The 18,507-nt window shown below is 35.2% G+C and overlaps 1 pseudogene; it reads left to right on the top strand.

Moving 5' to 3' along the window:
- LOC149551091 (ammonium transporter 3 member 2-like) overlaps window positions 1–18,289 on the top strand; it is a 38,571-nt pseudogene extending 20,282 nt beyond the window's left edge.
- The last annotated feature ends 218 nt before the right edge of the window (window positions 18,290–18,507 follow it).

The following is an 18,507-nucleotide window of genomic DNA, read 5'->3' on the forward strand; positions in this document are numbered from 1 at the left end:
TACCCATAGAGCTCGATGGTTAGATTTGCAATTCAAGTTGTGCAAGGATACGTTTCCATTGGATACCATTGTTTTAGTTGTAGATTTTGTAGAGAACTACATACTACAACCACAAAATGAGGTGCAAGCAAAGTATTATACATCTCAACAGGTTTCCATATTTGTTCACATAACATTCATGCATTCACCTACAAGTAAAGAGGATGATAGAAAGATTTTGAGGGAGTACCATTTTTACATCAACGATGATCGATCACATTCTACGAAGTTCGTACATGGTTGTTTTCACCTATTTTATGGAGATTTGGCTAACAGGGGCATATCATATCGTCAACACATTATTTGGTCAGACAATTGTGCATCTCAATTCAAGAATGCACAGATGTTCTATTGGTTGAGCAAGATGCACAGGTTGTGTAGAATTCAATATGTGTGGAATTTCACAGAGGTTGGTCATGGTAAGGGAGAGCACGATGGTGCAGGCGCATGCATTAAAATAGCCTTGGCTCATGAAGAACTAAAGTACAAAGGTGGAGCAATATTGATAGATGCAAAATCCATCATCCCATGGTGTAAAGCTACAATGGGTCCAGGTAAGGAAGGTGAGTCTACAGTTCATAAATTTTTTTGGTTGATAGATAATACTAACATTGCACTATATCAAGATTGTTGCACACTAACAGGATCTAGTGAGTTACACTCTTTTAGAAGCTCTGATGCAAGTTCATGGAGTATCCACACACGAAAAATGGCATGCTATTTTCCATCATGTGCAGAGAAAAATTGGCATGACTGTGAGTCAACTGACTGGATGGACAAATGGGATATACAAGTGTTGGACCCAATTGACACATATCGTCCCCCACAAGCATTGGAAATGGTAGAGATGGATTTTTCTATTGACTTTGACTGCTTGTTAGATCTAGTGCAACCTGGTAATATATATATATATATATATATATTTATATATCTTTTTAATTTCAATATGTAACTTTATAACTTTTACGTAAGTATTTTTTGAATTAATGACCGCATTTTGTACATTTGTCACTGCAGGTCATGTTTTTGCTTTCATTGCACCTGAAGAAAATGAAGAAGGGACAGATTATTATTTGTGTCATTGTGTTGAAGCCAAAAAAAAATTGGATCACTCAATTATAGATGGTGAAGGTTTAGAGTACCATTTCGGTGTGGTGGTTGTAATAGGCACATGGCTTAGACGATATCCTATGAAGAATCCTAACTTGTGGTTATTTGAGGATTGGCAAACAAAGAGGAAGATTCTTCATTATTCAAACCTTGTTGTCGCATCAAATGTCCACTTGATAAAATATGGTGGAAAGCTACATAATAAGATTCTTTGGAAATTTTGCGAGTCAAACCATGAGGCAATACTTGAGACATTAAAATGTCGAGCAAATCCATTTGGCTCATTAGATTGAATAGGTAGAGAGGGAGAGAGATAAAAAGTGATCAATTGGATCCAAATACAATGTTACAACCTCTTCCCCAAGACTATCACATGGTTAAGGTGGACCGTATTGTTATGATGTGTAAGTGATGAGATTTATTTTTTATTTGTTTAGAATCTAGATACATTATTTGAATTTCTATTAGATTCTTTAATAGGACCCATTTTTTTAATCTTGTCTTAGATTTTTTATTGTGTTAATTCTTCATTTTTAGGTCACCAAAGAAGAGGGCTAATAAAGTTGATGCACAAGTTTGTTCAAGTGACATATGATGAGGTTATCACATTAATTGGTCACATTCCTAATATTGACACACAACTGAATTGGGACCAACTATTCCTCACAGGTTTACACCAACAAACATATTTTAATGGAGATGTATATTAGAAGATTCAACACAATGGTGATGCATTTGGGTCATAGCTTTCATGAAGAGTTTGACATTTCTTCCCCTTCCTCTGTTTGCATTTCCTCTACCACCTTCGTGTCTCTCTTTCTTCCTATTGACCATATCTTATGCACTTATAGCCAATTGGAAACTATCTCTAAGCGTCTTGGGAAAAATCAAGGTAATCCCATTTTGCAAGTTTTATATGAGCCCATTAAGATACCTTGCAACATTTTCATCTTTATGCTCTAATCCACCTCTTATGCTCAACTTGTGAAATTCCTCTATGTAGGTCATCAAACCCATCTCCTTTTCTTTCAATTTACTCCTTATCCTCTATTTTTGGATTGTATTATTTTTGGATTGTATCCCCTTCAGCGCTCGAATATTCTCGGGCATGCTGAACTGGAATGTCCCCAAGGGTCACTAAATCCCATAGGGCTGCAATCTTTGACGGGGCATATCTTGGAGCTCGTGTGAGGTATGGATGCAATTCTAGTTCCTGCAGGACCGTGTTGCAGAGACCTACAATAACCTCTCTCACTTTTTGGAGATCACATTTCGTTTTCATTTTACAACGCCATCTCGGGTGATGCTGAAACTTGCAATGTTGGCTAGTACAAAGTTGCCAACTACCAAATCTCTCTCACCTTTCATCGTGGGATCAAATTGTCTGCTCTGTTAGCTCCAGGTGGCCAGGTAAACCCTATCCCCAACCTCATCCTATTCCCATGTGACAATGGATAATCAATATTGACTAACTTTAAAGATGTTAAGAAAAGGGGAAATTTAGTTAACAACATTGGAAATTTAGTTTAAAACATTGATAAATTTTTGATGAAGATAAAATATTGAATGGACTTATATCAAAGGTAGTGATGTAAAAATAGAAGATATGAGACAAAGGGGGATAAATGAACTATTGGCGAATGCTACTCAGGGAGAGAAGTGTTATAGTTAAGATATGAGTCAAGCAAAGACATGAAGTAGAGAAGTGTTGCAAGGAGGAGATGAATGGTTTATTAGTTCTATGAGTATTTTCATAAGGGGGAATATATAATAGAAAAAAGTGGAAACATTATTGTGTTTCATCATAACTTGAAGATGATAAATATTGGTGAATAGAGGAGGTCCGAGGCCATGCACCAATTATCTAGTAATTACTTTGAAAACCAAACCTAGTGTGACCTTATTAGGTCTATGTACTTTACATGGGTTAGGTGCTACAAGAATGGAATTGGGAATCTAGGCTTTGGAGTCTTAAATAAATTTCCAAAGGGTGTCTGAATCTACCCATAGAATAGTTAGATTTCAACCTAAGAGGAATTTAAGTCCAAAAAATCAGATTAGGAGACCTACAAGGAATTCTATGATAGTCAACATTTTGTACTGTATGACAATTGGAGGGTTAAACCAAGAGTTGATTCTCAATCAGTTCAACATAAGGAAGGTGTTCCAATAGAAACTTGGGGTTGGTTAAGCCATTGGTGAAGAGTTACAGTTATTGGCTTGGAATAGAGCGAGTGTCCCTAAAACAAAAAGGTGCAAGATCTTGATTGGAGAAATACTCACCTTGGAGGAGTTCACAAATGACCCTATCACTTTAGATAGGCCACAAAAATGATATCCTAAAGGAGTAAGATATTAGGAAGGCTACAAGTTTAGTTTGGTGGATTAGGAAGAAGAAAGTGCTTAAACCTCACTTCTTGCTCAACATCTCTGCATTAGTGAAGGGGAGATGAAGAGGATAGATGGCTACATAGATATGGAAAAAATAGAAATACGAAGAGGGAGGAGGGGGGAGGAATAAGAGAGAGTGAGATAAAAGATAGAGTGAGATACAAGGATAACATGAGCCAAAACTACCAAATTGCAATGCTTGAATCCTTCATTAGAAAATTGACACCCAAATTTGAATATGAGTCTACAAAACAACATGTTCCTTTCACTTGTCATACTCTTTTATTTCCTTTTAAAGATGCTCTATGATTTTCCATAACATGCATTGTAAATTCGTTAACAAGTATAGCTCCCTCTTACAAGTATCTTATGTGTCATCTTAGATTCATCCCTCTCATGTGAGATATCTCTCTTTCTTATACATCACAACTATTTATTAAACTTTTATTTTTAAATTAATTTAGTTACTATAGAATAATAAAAACACATTCCAATCAACTGGTGATTATGTTACAATCATTAATGTATGAAAACACATAAAACTATCAGTGATTATGTTACATTTATGATTTTTAAAATGACTTTTTTTTGCAAATAATCCATCTTTTCTCTACTATCTCTGACATTTTTCAATTGATGATAAAGAATGGTGGTTATGTATTGAAGCTTAACAAGCTAATTGTGTTTTTTCTTCTTGTCTATACTCTTTTTTTAACAATGATTTTTTCTTCTACACAAACTTTGTGACCACTTGTGATCAAATTTTTGTCTTATTTTTAACATAAATGTTTAGAGAAATTTTGATCTAATTTTGTTGGATAGAGTTATCTCAAACTACTTATTTCTTTAATGGAGTTCCTAATAAATCTCAAGGTTCTCATTTAGGTGACCAATTGCTAGGAGGTCCACGAATATTGCCTGATAAAGTCTATTGCCAATCAATATTGTATCAAAAATTCAAACTAATTAGGTATTGAATTAAACTTGATAAACAAATGATAGAGAAGGAAAACTTTAAACATGAACAAGATCATAAATCATATGACAATGACATATTGCAAATGATTAACTTATGCTTAAACAATGATAAAGTTTATTGTTAATCAATATTCTATCAAAGTTTTGAATAGATTAGGTATTGAATTTAATTTCATACATGCACATATTTAATTTAATGTCATACACGAACATATCTAATTTAATGTCATACATGAACAAACATGAACAAACATATCATATCATATGTCGTATATGAACAAACATATCATATATTAACCAATAATGTCATAAGTCGAATAATGTCATACATCAAATAAATGTCATACATCAAATATAGAATGTCATATATATCAAATGTGTATCGAATATGTCCACTGATGCTTATATATATACATGTCTAGATCAACTACATCTTTTCCTTCCCATGAGGGGAAGGAAACAAGTCTCTCGACATCCTTTGACGTCATGTGGAGGGAGACAGTGGAGATGACGGCGCCCTCCTGACACTCTCACTCGACCTCTTGTTGAGGCTCTTCTCCAGCTCCAACTAATACAAAGAAAGTAGATATGAATCAATATTTATTATACGTTGAATCAAATATATGTACACACAAAATCAATTATTTTCTTACCGCCAACAAATAGTCACTTTGTAAGTTCACCTCAAATGCTCGTGGACGATCAGGCATGACGAGACCCTACAACAATTCAATAAATATAATCATTTATAAATACACATATCACCAACAAAAATATTGTACCCAAGTAAATATCACCAAAGTCATATTATACTCACCAATTCCAACCCAAGTTTTGATTGTGGGTCCAAGATATTTAGAGGGTGTGAAATTTGATCTAACAACTTATTTTTGGGTTTAGAGAGAAAATACATGTCATAAATGGTAAGATAAGGCCCAATAAATGGAAGGAATTATTTGATTGAAGTTGAAATAGAGAAGCACACTTATAGATAAGGGTAACCTTGAGTTTTTAAAGAAAATGAATCAATATAGGACTTAAATAATAATTTGAAGGTCCAACGAGTGTTAGGAGAGTGTGAAATCAATGTAGGAACCCATAATGTATATTAAAATGGGGCTAAAATTAATACCAAATAAATGTTCTTACTTCTTCAAATGATACATGTAATCCCCACTTTACTGGAAGCATGTGTCCACCTCATGCACACAATAAAGTAGAAGAAAAAAAGAGAAAGAGGTAAAGATTTTGGGAAAACTACAAGGAGATTAAATATCACCAAGATGAAGGAAAAAAGCTCCCAAACCAAGAATATTAACTATTACATTCATTTGTAAGGATACATAAAAGAACAACAAAATCCTAAAGCTTACTAAGATTCCAAGTCAACTAGTTGAAGAGACCTCACTCAAGAAAATGTCTCAATCTCAAGCATCGTGTTGAAAAAGCTATAGCAAAAGCTCAAGTGGTCACTTGAGAAAAGAAAGAGCAAAAATAAAAGATAAGAAAATACTCAATGATTTATCCCACTAGCATAGCTATAAGAGTGTGAAAAGAAGAGAGAAGGGCCATGAATCCAAAAGTCTAGTAAGTTATCTTATCCAAGTTTATTTTGTATGAGAGGAGGAGGAGGACGAGAATGAAAGAATGTAGAATCTTGTTATGCTAGTTCCATTCATCCCAAAGAAATAGTGAAGGAGAGTTGATGGTGTTGATTCCAAAAACTATAGTTTCTTTGAATCCTAAGGATATGCCTAGTTCTATTATCAAGTTCAACATTTGACTTTGGCCTATGAATAATATTAATTTAAAACACAAATTCTCCTGCACTTATGAATCTACTAGACCAAGGTGAGTATATCTAATCACCAATTATATCTTTAAACTTGACTATTATTTATAGAAAACATATAACTTCCATCTTGTAGGTCCTACTCCTAGTTGCAATCAACTTGGAATATAACTAATCTTCTATTCCTATCTTTACTTTTAATTTCAGTATCTCCTTCTCTTAGTCCTCATACCTTTATTTGATTTTCCTACTTATCTACTTCTAACTTCAATATGTGCTCCTAGTTCTTCTTTACCTTTACTCCTAGTTTTTGAATTAAAAGTAACCAAAACTAGAGGGCTGACCCTTTAACAAAAACTGACCTACTATCAGCAGATAACCATTAAACAAAACTACCCCTTACCACTTAGTAAAACAAAAAAAAGGTTTCGATCCATAATTAAAAGAGTATCAGTAGGCCTAACATACATACTGCTTGTGTAAAAAGCATAAAAGCTATAGTAATATATAAACAAAGGTTAACATTAGAAATTTTGAGATTAACTAGACTATAAACAACTAAAACGAAGAAAATTCTTTCATACCTCCATCAATGGCTGTGAGCTAGCCACAGCTGCGGCCACTCCACTATCAATAGATTGTCATAGATGAGGAGGTATGTCCGACATCATGAGCTGCATGTCATACAATACACGTTACATCTAACATGAAACATAAAATAAATATAATCAAATGAATTAAATTAACATGAAACAATTGTACCTGTGTGAAGCTCGTATGATGTCTATGCTTCGAGTCTATGGTAAAGGTTGAGGGTCCTGTGGAGAATTGATGCACATGCATAATTTTTTTTGTAAATCCTTAATATGATTACATAATAAATATATGTATTAATTAAAATGATTAAATCGATACATACCTCAGGACTCGTGGAAGGGACAAAAAATGGGCCTAGAGGATTGCTGCTAGTCCCAGCAACACTTTGACCCTAAATTTTGAACAATGTCAATAGATGCTAATTAATTAATCATTCACTATACATATGAAATGTGATCAAATTAGTAAATTATAATTGTAATTTACCTGTGTGTCAATGCCAAATGTGTCATTCAGGAACTGATCGGTGACAAGCTCATCATCCGCGCCATCTCCACCATGAGTGCCAAATGTGCATAGGGATCTGCATGAAGTGCACATGTGACCACGATGTACAGAAGGCTCCCCCTCAACTAATGGGCTCGTGGAATGGATGAGGGTCTACATCAAAGCATTAATGGTCCCTAGAGTGTTGGCCTCTACATTTTCCTTCACAACTGAAGCAATAGTCACATGCTCACGTTGTGGCTTGACCACAGGTGCCCTAACTACATTAGGGTCACGATGTGCTCCTGGCCTCTCAAATGATGACCCTCCAACTCTATCCTAGGAGTCTAATAGATCAAAATAATTGGGGATCTCCCCAAGGACAAACTCACAATATAATTTCTTCAAAAAATACATGGGGACCTTGCGATTGTTCCAAGGAGGGGCATCAAAAACCATCCACCATCTATCCCAAAAATTATTTCTAATAGCATTGTGTATGCACCAATGGATGGGGAATCATTTAGTACCCTCTCTAACAGTATTTTGCTCATTGGGTTTTCTAAATAATGCACATATACTACCTTTTGGTATTTCTTTTTTTTTTAACATCTTCATATGACAATTTATTTGCATAAAATATTTTTTGTTCATCCCTCTTAACCTGCCAGATATCTAACTAACCACTAATTGAGGCTATCTGGGTCTTAATGGATTTGAGCGATGATGCCAATTGAGCCCTCATTGGATTGGTTTGTTCGAATTCTTTCAACCGAGCAATGAGTCTTTCTAATTCAGTTTTGCCTCTCTCTATTTCATTTATTATATTTTCTTGTGTGGCTGGCGGAGGTCTTGCAATTGGTTCGAGTTGCGGAATTTGTTGTTGTTCTTGAGGAGGGTTTTGGTTTTGAGGGTTTTGAGGCTCTTGTGGATTTTCCAGTTGATTATAGACATTTCCTAATAAAAAATCAATTGAAATCCAAATAAATAAACAAATCTAAATGAAATTTGTAAAAACCCTACAAAACAATATTAAAAACCTACAAAACAATATGAAAAACAAAGAAAAGCTAAGTTCATATCACTTACAGCGTCGTCGTGGGTGTGCTTGTTGTCTTCAATTTCGTTGGCAAGGAGGCATATTAGCAAATGATGGTGAAAACTTGAGTTTTTGACCTGCGTACGTGTTGTTCTCTTTAGGAATAGCAAAAGAGAACATAAAAATGATGGGTTGTGGGTCTGCAACCCATCATATATACTTTTTTCATTTTGCACATAACACGTACGCGCTATAGCGTGCACGCGCTATGGCTTGGGTTACGCAAGCCATAGTGTGTGCGCGCTATAGCACATACGTGCTATTGAAATTAGGGGGAAAAAAAACCTTGTCACCTTTTTGGCACCACAACTTGGTGCATATGCCCATAGGCAACTTACCTTTGAATTTACCTTTGCCTCTATGAAATCTTTTGGCCAGTAGTGCTTCCAATTGTTCCACATCTTCTTCATTTGTACTGTTGTCACTAGTTGCATATTTTGTCTTTTTTTCTTCTTTGGTTTCATTTGCTTAGTATCTTTTAATGACAGCTTGGCCTTGAAAGCAGATTCAATATTCTCAAGTCTGTAGTTATCAATGTTGGACAACTCAAATGCAGTAAGTCTTCCTACTATTCCTTTAAAAGTTAGTGTGTTTGTTGGTACATATCTTAACTCTTGGATGGCTAAAACTCTAATAGCATAGATGGGGAGCAAGGTTCTTAAGTATTTTCTATTAAAAGTGTCATCTTCTAAATGACCACCTAGACTTCTTATTGCACTTACTACTTCTTTCATTCTAGAGGCATATTGAGTAGCATTCTCACCTTCCTCCATTTTCATGTTATCAAACTTTCCTCTAAGGCTTTCTCTTTTTGCTCTTTGAACATTATGATCTCCTCCATAAATATCCATCAAGGCTTTCCACATCTTGAATGCAGAATTACATCCCTTGATGTCATCAAATTCAACATAGTTGAGGGCAAAGGCAATCTCTAGCATTGTCTAATTATGCTCCTTCTTTTTCTTCATATCTTCTGCAGTGGGTACAAATGGATCAACATGTTCTACTTCAATTGAAGTTTGTGCACAATCACTTATTGATCCAAGGTGCAACTTCATTAGACTTTTCCATGCAGTGAAGTTATCTTTGTTAAGCTTAGGAACTTCTCTCTTGGACATCTTGGTCTTCCTGCTTCTAGTACCTATAAACTAAACTAGTAGATGGCCTTGACACCAATTGTTAGAAATGTTTTAGAATAACTGAGAAGGGGGGTGAATCAGTTATTCAAGGTCCAAATGTCCTAATAAAAAAATTTCAAGTAAAATGAGCCCATTAAACTATTCATGCATCCAAGCTAAACTTTTCTACTTAGCAAGTTACTAAAAATCAATATGCAAGAATAACACATGAAGAATCAACACATAACACAGTGATTTACTTGGAAACCCAATTTGGGAAAAACCATCAGTAACATGCTATTCAATTCTCACACTTCTAAAGTGATGCCCTATTAAAGGCCTACCTTGTTAAAGGCTACAACACCCTATTAAATGTGACCTGGTTAAAGGATTTAACCACCTTGTTAGAAGTGGGCTTGGTTAGAGGGCTTTTACAAAATTCACTTAGAATGCCACCCAATTAAAAGATTTACAAATGGCTATTAAACCAACCTAAGTCTATAGGATTTTACCCTAACTGGTACAATTGTTAGAGAGTAACAACAAGGAATTTTGACCTCATACAACTCACAACTTAACTTGTAGATTTCAGATCTCTATTCAACTCACAATATTGCCTAGCTTTCAATCTCTGCAGCTTTGACAACTTGTCCTCATTTCAAGCTTTGTCTCCTTGAGTCTCCATGCTCGATGTACCAGTGCAATCTCCTATATGGTCACTTATCGAAGAAGAGTCTCTATGCTCTGTTCCTTCCTCTCAATGCCTTCTCCTTGACACCCTTCAGCAGCTTCGCAACTTGGCACCTTAGCAACTCTAGCTTCTTGGCCTGTGACTCCTTAAATAGAAGTTTGGAAAACTTTTTCCGCTCTTCATCTTCTCGCTTTTAATTTTAGATCAAATGGATTAGGTGGGATTCAATGAATCTAACACTTATCTTGTTCCTTCTTGAAACATAATGAAGAATCCTCTTGAATTTACCTAAAAATGGTTTACTTGAAATTATGTGCCTCTAGCTCATCATCCTTATCCTCCATTTGGTTCACAAAATTCAAGGTAACAAACTTGTCGGCTCAAATTTGGTGAATCTTTGACTTTTCAAATAATGCAGCAACTCAAGACTATTGAAATTTCGGTGCTTGACACATATTGTGTTACTCGGCACCAACTACGTTTTACTGATGCTCGGCATCTACTGTGGATTCACTCAGCATCCACTAAGTTTTACTAATGCTTGGCATCTAGTACTTTGCTCAACACCTGAACTTGCTTAGCTCCTTCTGTATTACTCAGCACACACTAGATTTTGCATTTGCTCAGCACTAACTGAAAATTTGCTCGACATGAACTAGCTTGCTCGGCACTCACTAATGAACTTAGTCAACCTTTGTAGACAACCTTGTTACAACTTATAGTTCTAATGTATCTAAGTGTGATCAAACTCTGTATCTTCAAGTGTATTATCAATACATCATTTTATCATTGTCTTAACTGATCCTTGCACTCCATTACAAAACCATAACTCAACCTTTCCCTTGGGTGCTTTTGTTACATCTTGTTGATTAAATCCTCTTCATCAATCAACTAAGTGATGGTACTTGGATCTTATAAAAAATTGTCATTCTAGCAAATAGTAGGTTTGACATTAGTGGCAAAACAATGATTGAAAACATTCTTTATCAACAATCTCCCTCTTTGCAAACAATATGATCTTTTTCAATTAGATTTCCAACATTAGAAACCTCCATTTTATGCTTCAAGTTTAACTGAGATCCAAGTCTAGCAAACTGACTAGCCCTAATTCCAATAGGGCTCTCCACATGATCAGTTTTATTCTCACCACTCGATCCAACAACTTTAAAGTCTTCAACAACTTCCTCATAACTACCTTTAGTACCCACATGCCTAAGTACACCACCTAAAGCACTCACAATTTCAGCAATCATGTCAGTACTCTTCATCAATGCTATCTGAGATCTAAAACTAGCTTTAACCTCCTCCATTTTAGATCTAAAATCTTCTTTAACCTTCTCTAAGATTCTTTCTTCCACAACATTACTAAGATCATCAATTTCCCTAGGGTTCAATATTCTTGGAGGCATCTTTCAAGATCCTTTGCAAATCCAAAGCAATAGATCCAGAAATCCAAAAGATCAATAAGCTCTACTAGATCAACCATCTCTTCCAACCTTCACCCAAGTCCTAGTTCAAACTACCTCTACTTAACCATTTATCTACACACTCAAGAAAACCTTCACTCTAATACCACCTGATGCAGTGCAAGATAGGAGATTCCCTAAAAGAGATGTCCTAGCCCCCAGCAAATAACCACACAATAGAAACACAACAATAAAGAAAGATCTAATACCAAATCACAACACTTTATTCATAAATATAAATGTTTACATGCAATATGCCCGACTGTAAGGCCTTCCGAGATAGGGCCAAATACAACAAAAATTACAAAATAGTTCTGCAAGATCCAACTACACACTAATCTCAGCTAGTCCAGATCTGTAACACAACAACACTTTGGTAGAAACCTCCAAGATCTCAACTTGTGCTCACAAGCCACCAAACAACCTCCTTGTTTCTAAACTACAACCACTAGCTCTTCAAAGTTCACTTCTACCCTTCATCATCTTCTCCAAGCTGGATGATAATGACTAAAGACTCCACAAAACCCCTTAATTATACCCAACTAAGCCACAAGTCAACCTAGTAGGTTACAAAATTAAATAAACTCTTACATTAAATGCATATCTAAACCACAAGTCAGCTTACAACAAACATTAAATACAAAGTGTTAACCCTCACGTTAACCTACGATAACCCGACGAAAATACTTAGGACAAGCCCCCAAGTTTACAACCATGATTAAATGCACATAGGAGAGATAACCAAGACCCCACATAAGTCCACAAAACTCCTAGATCGATCCACATCATGATCACACACTACATGCACTAAAACGATCAAGAAAACCTATAAGAACTCTAGTTGGCACCAACACAATGTTGAGTGTCAACAAACTCCCATGCATTGCCAAGTAACCAATACATGTTGAGCACAATAGAGAGTGCCGAGCAATGGTATCTACCAAGCTCTTCAATGATCGAGCCCCTTCAATGGCTGAGCACCTCGGCCAACACTACTTTCAATAATGATCGAGCACACTCTTTGGTGACTGAGTCCACAACTCTAAATCCAAACACCTCTAACATGCAAGATTGCAAGCAAGCCTAGGATGCTCCTGCATCACCCTATATCCCAAGTTAGATTGTTATAGATCAAAGATCTATATTTTATTTAAAAGTTCCATGATTGAGAGCCTTTTGGTGGGTTTTTAGTTCTAAGAAGAGAAAAAAGATATGTGGGGTCTAAGTATTTGTGATAAAGGATCTGTGCCCACTTTCTTTAGAGATTTTCGAACATTCTCCAAACCATCTTCGCTCCTAAGGATTTATTTTTCCATTCTAAATTTTAAATTCCCAAACCTCCTTCTTTCGGTCTACAAATTTTATCCCGCTTAATTAGTGCTTGTTTTTTCTTATCTTTCATTCCTTTCCAAAAGAAATTCATTAGCTTGCTATTTATTTTATTTAAGACTCCCTTTGGAAGAGGTAAACATGACATTTGATAAGTTGGGATTGCTGAGAGAACAAATTTCATTTTAATTTCTCTTCCTACCTTTGTTAACCATTTCCCCTTCTAGTTTTTCATTCTTTGGTCTATTTTATCCATAACTGGATTTCATATCTTATTTGTTCGAACTTTTTCTTCTATTTGGATCCCTAAGTATTTGTAAGGAAAATTGCCTTTACTGAAACCCATTATTCCACAAATGCTTGTTCCTATTCCACGATTTGTGTTCATGAAGAAGATTTCCTATTTTTCTTTGTTGACTTCTAGACCTGAAGCTAAGGAATAGGTGGTGATTATTTGTTTGAGATTTCTGGCTTCTTCTAGGTTACTTTCCCTAGATAGAATTGTATTGTCTACAAATTGTTGATGGGTTACTTTATCTGCTCCTTCATCGACTAAAACTCCTTTTATTTTTTATTCTGTCTGGCTTTTAATAGATCTACCAAAGGTTTCTACCATTATTATGAAAAGGAAAGGGGAGATAGGATCTTCTTGTCTAACACCTCTTGAGATATTAAAATAACCCTTCGGTCTCGCATTAATTAAAATTGAAAATTTGGGGGTAGATATACAGTTGAAGATGGGGTTTATCCATTGTTTGGAGAAACCAAAGGCCTCTAACATCTTGCAAAGGAATCTTTAGTCTACTTTATCTTGATGGAGGTAAGGGATTTGGATATAAAGTTAGAGAATGGGAAGTCCACTTATGCGAAGTTGCACATATGGTGAGTCTAATGGGAAGAAAGTTAGGGCTTGAACACAGGTGCAAATGAGGCAATTTGCTTTGGATCAAGGTTGGATTGTGGAGAAGATCATAGTGTTGGGACATTCCTCTTCAACTCATTCTTTTGTCCTTGGTGGGCAGAGTTTTAATCATCATCAACTTTTGAATTTACTTATTTCTATTTGCTTTCAAGTACAAAAGACAACAATCATGTTGGAAACAAAGCTCTAGAGTTGAGTGGATCAACTCTTCCTATAGGAAAGATTTTGATTTGTGATAGACTATTACTCCTAGTTACAAATAGACTCTTATTTGGCAAGAGGTGATAACACTCATGAAATTAATGGCTTAAAATTTATTGATTGGTGAGAGATTGTATTGATGCATCCAATTATCCCGTTAAGTCAACATCTTCAATTATCTAAAATCGTCAATCAATTCTAACTGATGCATAAAAATGCCCTCTAATATTTGTGAATTGAAATAAACATGTCTCCACAACTCAACTTAATTGATTACAAATGTTAAATGTCGATTACAAACAAACAACAAAGTCTTTTTTAGTTCTTTCTATAGAACTATAACAAAGGGGGAGAGCTTATAAATGTTAAATGTTGGCTATAAATAAATAATGAACATACTATTGTCAAGTTCCTGCCTTGGAACTATAGTGGAGGGAGACAAATTTAAGCACTAATTATTAATAGCTAATCAAAATTATGCGCATTGTTTCAAAAATTGTTTGCTTTTGCCAAGAGCATCAGTGAAACTGCACTTTCTAAAAAAAATTACAGGTCTTTAATGGGAGAGACACCCATCCCACCAGGGGCTATTTAATTGGTTTTTTGAGATTCTCCATTCACAAGATAATTAATTGGTTGTTTTATTTTCCCTCCACCATATGTCAAAAACACTCTGTAGTACATATGCAAACAATTCACATTATTACTCCAATAAAATTAGCAGCTTTGAATTTGCATCCTACCTTCAAGGAAATTTATTTTTTGCAACTTGTTTTATCCGTGATTTATGAATAAACTTGTAATTGCTCAATTTGTAAGCTAACTAAATAATATTTGTGTTTAGTCAATTTTATTTCATTTTTCCTCCATTGTTTGCTTTCATGAAATCTATACATTGTAATTCTATTCATATGTAAATAAATAATAATTAATTTATTCTTCCTATTCTTATTCTAATTTTTCCTCTTTTACTACATATTTGTTGTTTGTTTCTTTTCAAACTAGATATATTTTTTTTAAATTTTTTTTATTACATCTTTGTTCCAACTAGATTTTAACGTTTGAAAATTAGGCTTGAATTCAAAAAATGACATATTTGTACGTTGCCTTTAATACGTAGAGTATAATAATATGGGTATATCTTCCGAGAGCAGTAACCATTTGCAAGTCCAAAAGAAGAGGCATTTTAATCAAAGAAAGGATGCTTTTTTCAAAAATATTCGACTGAAATGTTGGCAATGGGATGTAGTCACATTCAACCAAGCCGTCATAAAACTATACTGACACCAAGGGTGAACTTCAAATTGCAGGCCGGACGGAAACATGTAAGTTCAGCATCAGCTTTCTTTTGTGGAACATCGGCTCGGCCATTTTAGTCCCAGCAAATCTTAACTCTCCCAAAACGCAGCGAGAGCATCTTTAACATTCCAAGGTTGGAAGAGTTCTCCTATGTGTATATGTGTAAATGTATGTCTGTGTTTTTATATATATCCATTGCTGTTATGTTGCCATTACTCTTTCTCATTTTTGGTAACATAGGTTGCAATTAGCTTTAATTTCATTTAGTTCAACATGTTTTCTTGACTATTCCTGTGATTAGATTTCCCATTGTTTGAAGTGCCCTCAATCAATATTTTTTTGAAAGAGAACGGGTTGTGAGTTTGCATTAGTTAGATTGGATTTGGCCCCATTCCTAATTTTTTAGGAAATCAGATTCACTCTCTGAATTAAAAAAGATTTCCAAGAAAATTGGATCTTTCTTTCAACGATTTGTCAGGCTATAGAAAACAAAGGCAAGAAATACATAAAATACAGACACACAATTCAATTGACACACACACACACGAGAAATTTAATTTAACATAATGGAGAGATTACATAATGCCTCTATATGGAGTCTTTCAATTCCTTTCAGGCTTTATATGGACTCCCCTGTTTTGGGGCAGAGCACTCTGTTTTTATTAGAGGTTATCTAGTTTGTTTTCTATTAATTCTTAGATTCTTGTAAGACGCCAGCATAGAGCATCCTGTAGATTTTAATAAAAGAGAGGGAGAAAAATGGTGAGTAAATATAAAGACTTATTCGTGGTTTTTCCTTTCTTGAGCTCAGAGTTAGTGATTTGTAAAGTTTTAACATAGGAGATTGAGACGTATTCTTGGAACCAATAGCAATTTGCTTCAAATTCTTTGATGCAATTTTTTTTTTTGAGAAAGAGGGGTAAAAATTTATTAAGACAGAAAGAATTACAACAAGGTCGTGAGCAACAAGTTCATCGAATTCTTGTTCCAGCTCAAAGGGAAGCTGCCCTGTATCCATAATATTCCAGCCCAGAGCATGAGCAGAAGTCCATTTGGCCAAACAATCAGCAGCTCTGTTCCATTCACGAGGGATGTAAGTAAACCTAATAAACTAAAGAGAGGTACAAAAAAGAAGACTCTGATTAACAACAGTGACTAGCTGCCAACTAACATCTTCAAGCTCTTGCGAGAAAAGCAAGTTCACCACCCTTGGGAGTCAAATTCACAGATGCATATTTAAGAATTTTTAAGTTTACTAGATTTTTTTTGCTTTAGTTGTAGAATCGGAGTCCTCAATTTTGCAGCTCCATAATTTTGATTTGATTGCCTTTTTCTAATTTCTAGCATAGAAATTTGAAATTTGTGATATTCTGTGTTGATTTCTATTCTGTTGTACTCTCCTAAACATTCTGTAGTAGGCCCTTTGGTGGGGATCAGTAGAAAATCATGTTTTATGAAGATAAATATCATACATTACGCCTTTCTGACTTTCTAATAGATCATAAACTCTGATGATTTTTTTCATAGGATTTGAATTGAACGCTTAAATTTGTAGCTGCCATGGCGGACACAGAGCCGATTCCCCGCCGCAACGGCACACCAGTACCAGACTCGGTTTCCTTTAACATAGGAGAACCCCAAAATGCAACGCAAATGATATCTGCTGCTCTATCACAAGATGCAAGCCAAATGGTATATGCAGCTCTTGTATCAGTAACTCTAACTTTGGTGGCTTTGGATATGATACCAGATCTTGATTTCCTCTACCGAAGCATTGTTATCCTCTATCGAATCATTGTGAAGAAGAAATGGGCAGTTAATTCAGCATTCATGGCTCTCTGTGCATTTGTACCAATCTGGCTCAGCTTTTCATATGCTGTTGGTGCTTTTAGTTTGTGGGGAGGAGGATTCCTTTTGTAGTGGGGTTTCATTGATTTTAGCTCTGCTGCAGCTTATTGGGTATGCACAATTCTTTTTTCTTCCTTGAGCACTTTCTTCTACGTTACCTACTAATTCTATGATTCTAGGTATCCTCATCGTTTCTATTGATTGAATTTATGAGGAGATTCTGTGACCTGATTGTTTTTATTGATTGAATTTTTGAGGAGAACAGGTAGGACATAGGCTACAAAAGTACAGAGAAAGATTTTTGCTATTGCTGACTGAAGCTGGTTTCTTGTGGTTGGGTTGGTGTGGTTTTAATGGAAGCGCCCCTTATGCTGCCAATGTTGTTTCATCCATGGCTGTTCCTAATACCAACATATGTGCATCTACAAGCCTTCTTGTATGGACTTGTTTGGATTTTATATTCTTATATTGTTTGGATCTTATAACTGGACTATTCTGCCTTACCCCAGGCGCTGGTAAGTTAAAATCCCATTATTAGCCCTGCTTTGCAAAAGAATACTTAGGGGAGAGGAGCCAGTATTTGAAAGACAATTTAAATGTCTTTCAGTATTTGAATCTCTTCCAATGAATGTGATGATAGTCGTTAAATTAATATTCATATTTGTTAGTTTGACAGTTGAGGTGTATTAGATTCAAAATTTGAGTGAAACCTATTTCATAAAACATTTTTGCTCTCTTGTTGTGCAGGTGTTGTTCAAGGATGGACTGCCATTGTGATGGGAGTGCTCTCTGGTTGTATTCCATGGTTCACTATGGTGATAGTTCACAAAAAACCAATGCCGCTGCAGAAAATTGATGAAATATTGGCTATAATGGATGCAAGTTTCAAATGGGTTTTGTTTAATAATGGATGCATGCTTTAATATTATGGATAGGGGTGGCTTCCCTTTGAGCTGGTAGAAGAATTTAATGAAATTGTTTTTCATGACAGAGCTCCTTGTTGAGCTCTCCTTGTTGTAATCCTTTCTATCTTAATAAATTTTTATCCCTCTTTTTTCAAAGAGCTAGTAAAAAGAACTAGTTTCAAACTTTCAACATTGAAGATTGATAAAGATTCACTATTAAAGTTACAAATGATGTG

Source organism: Cupressus sempervirens, chromosome 6 (genome assembly GCF_028749045.1).
Source record: "Cupressus sempervirens isolate cs-2001-9-10 chromosome 6, ASM2874904v1, whole genome shotgun sequence".
NCBI lineage: Eukaryota > Viridiplantae > Streptophyta > Pinopsida > Cupressales > Cupressaceae > Cupressus > Cupressus sempervirens.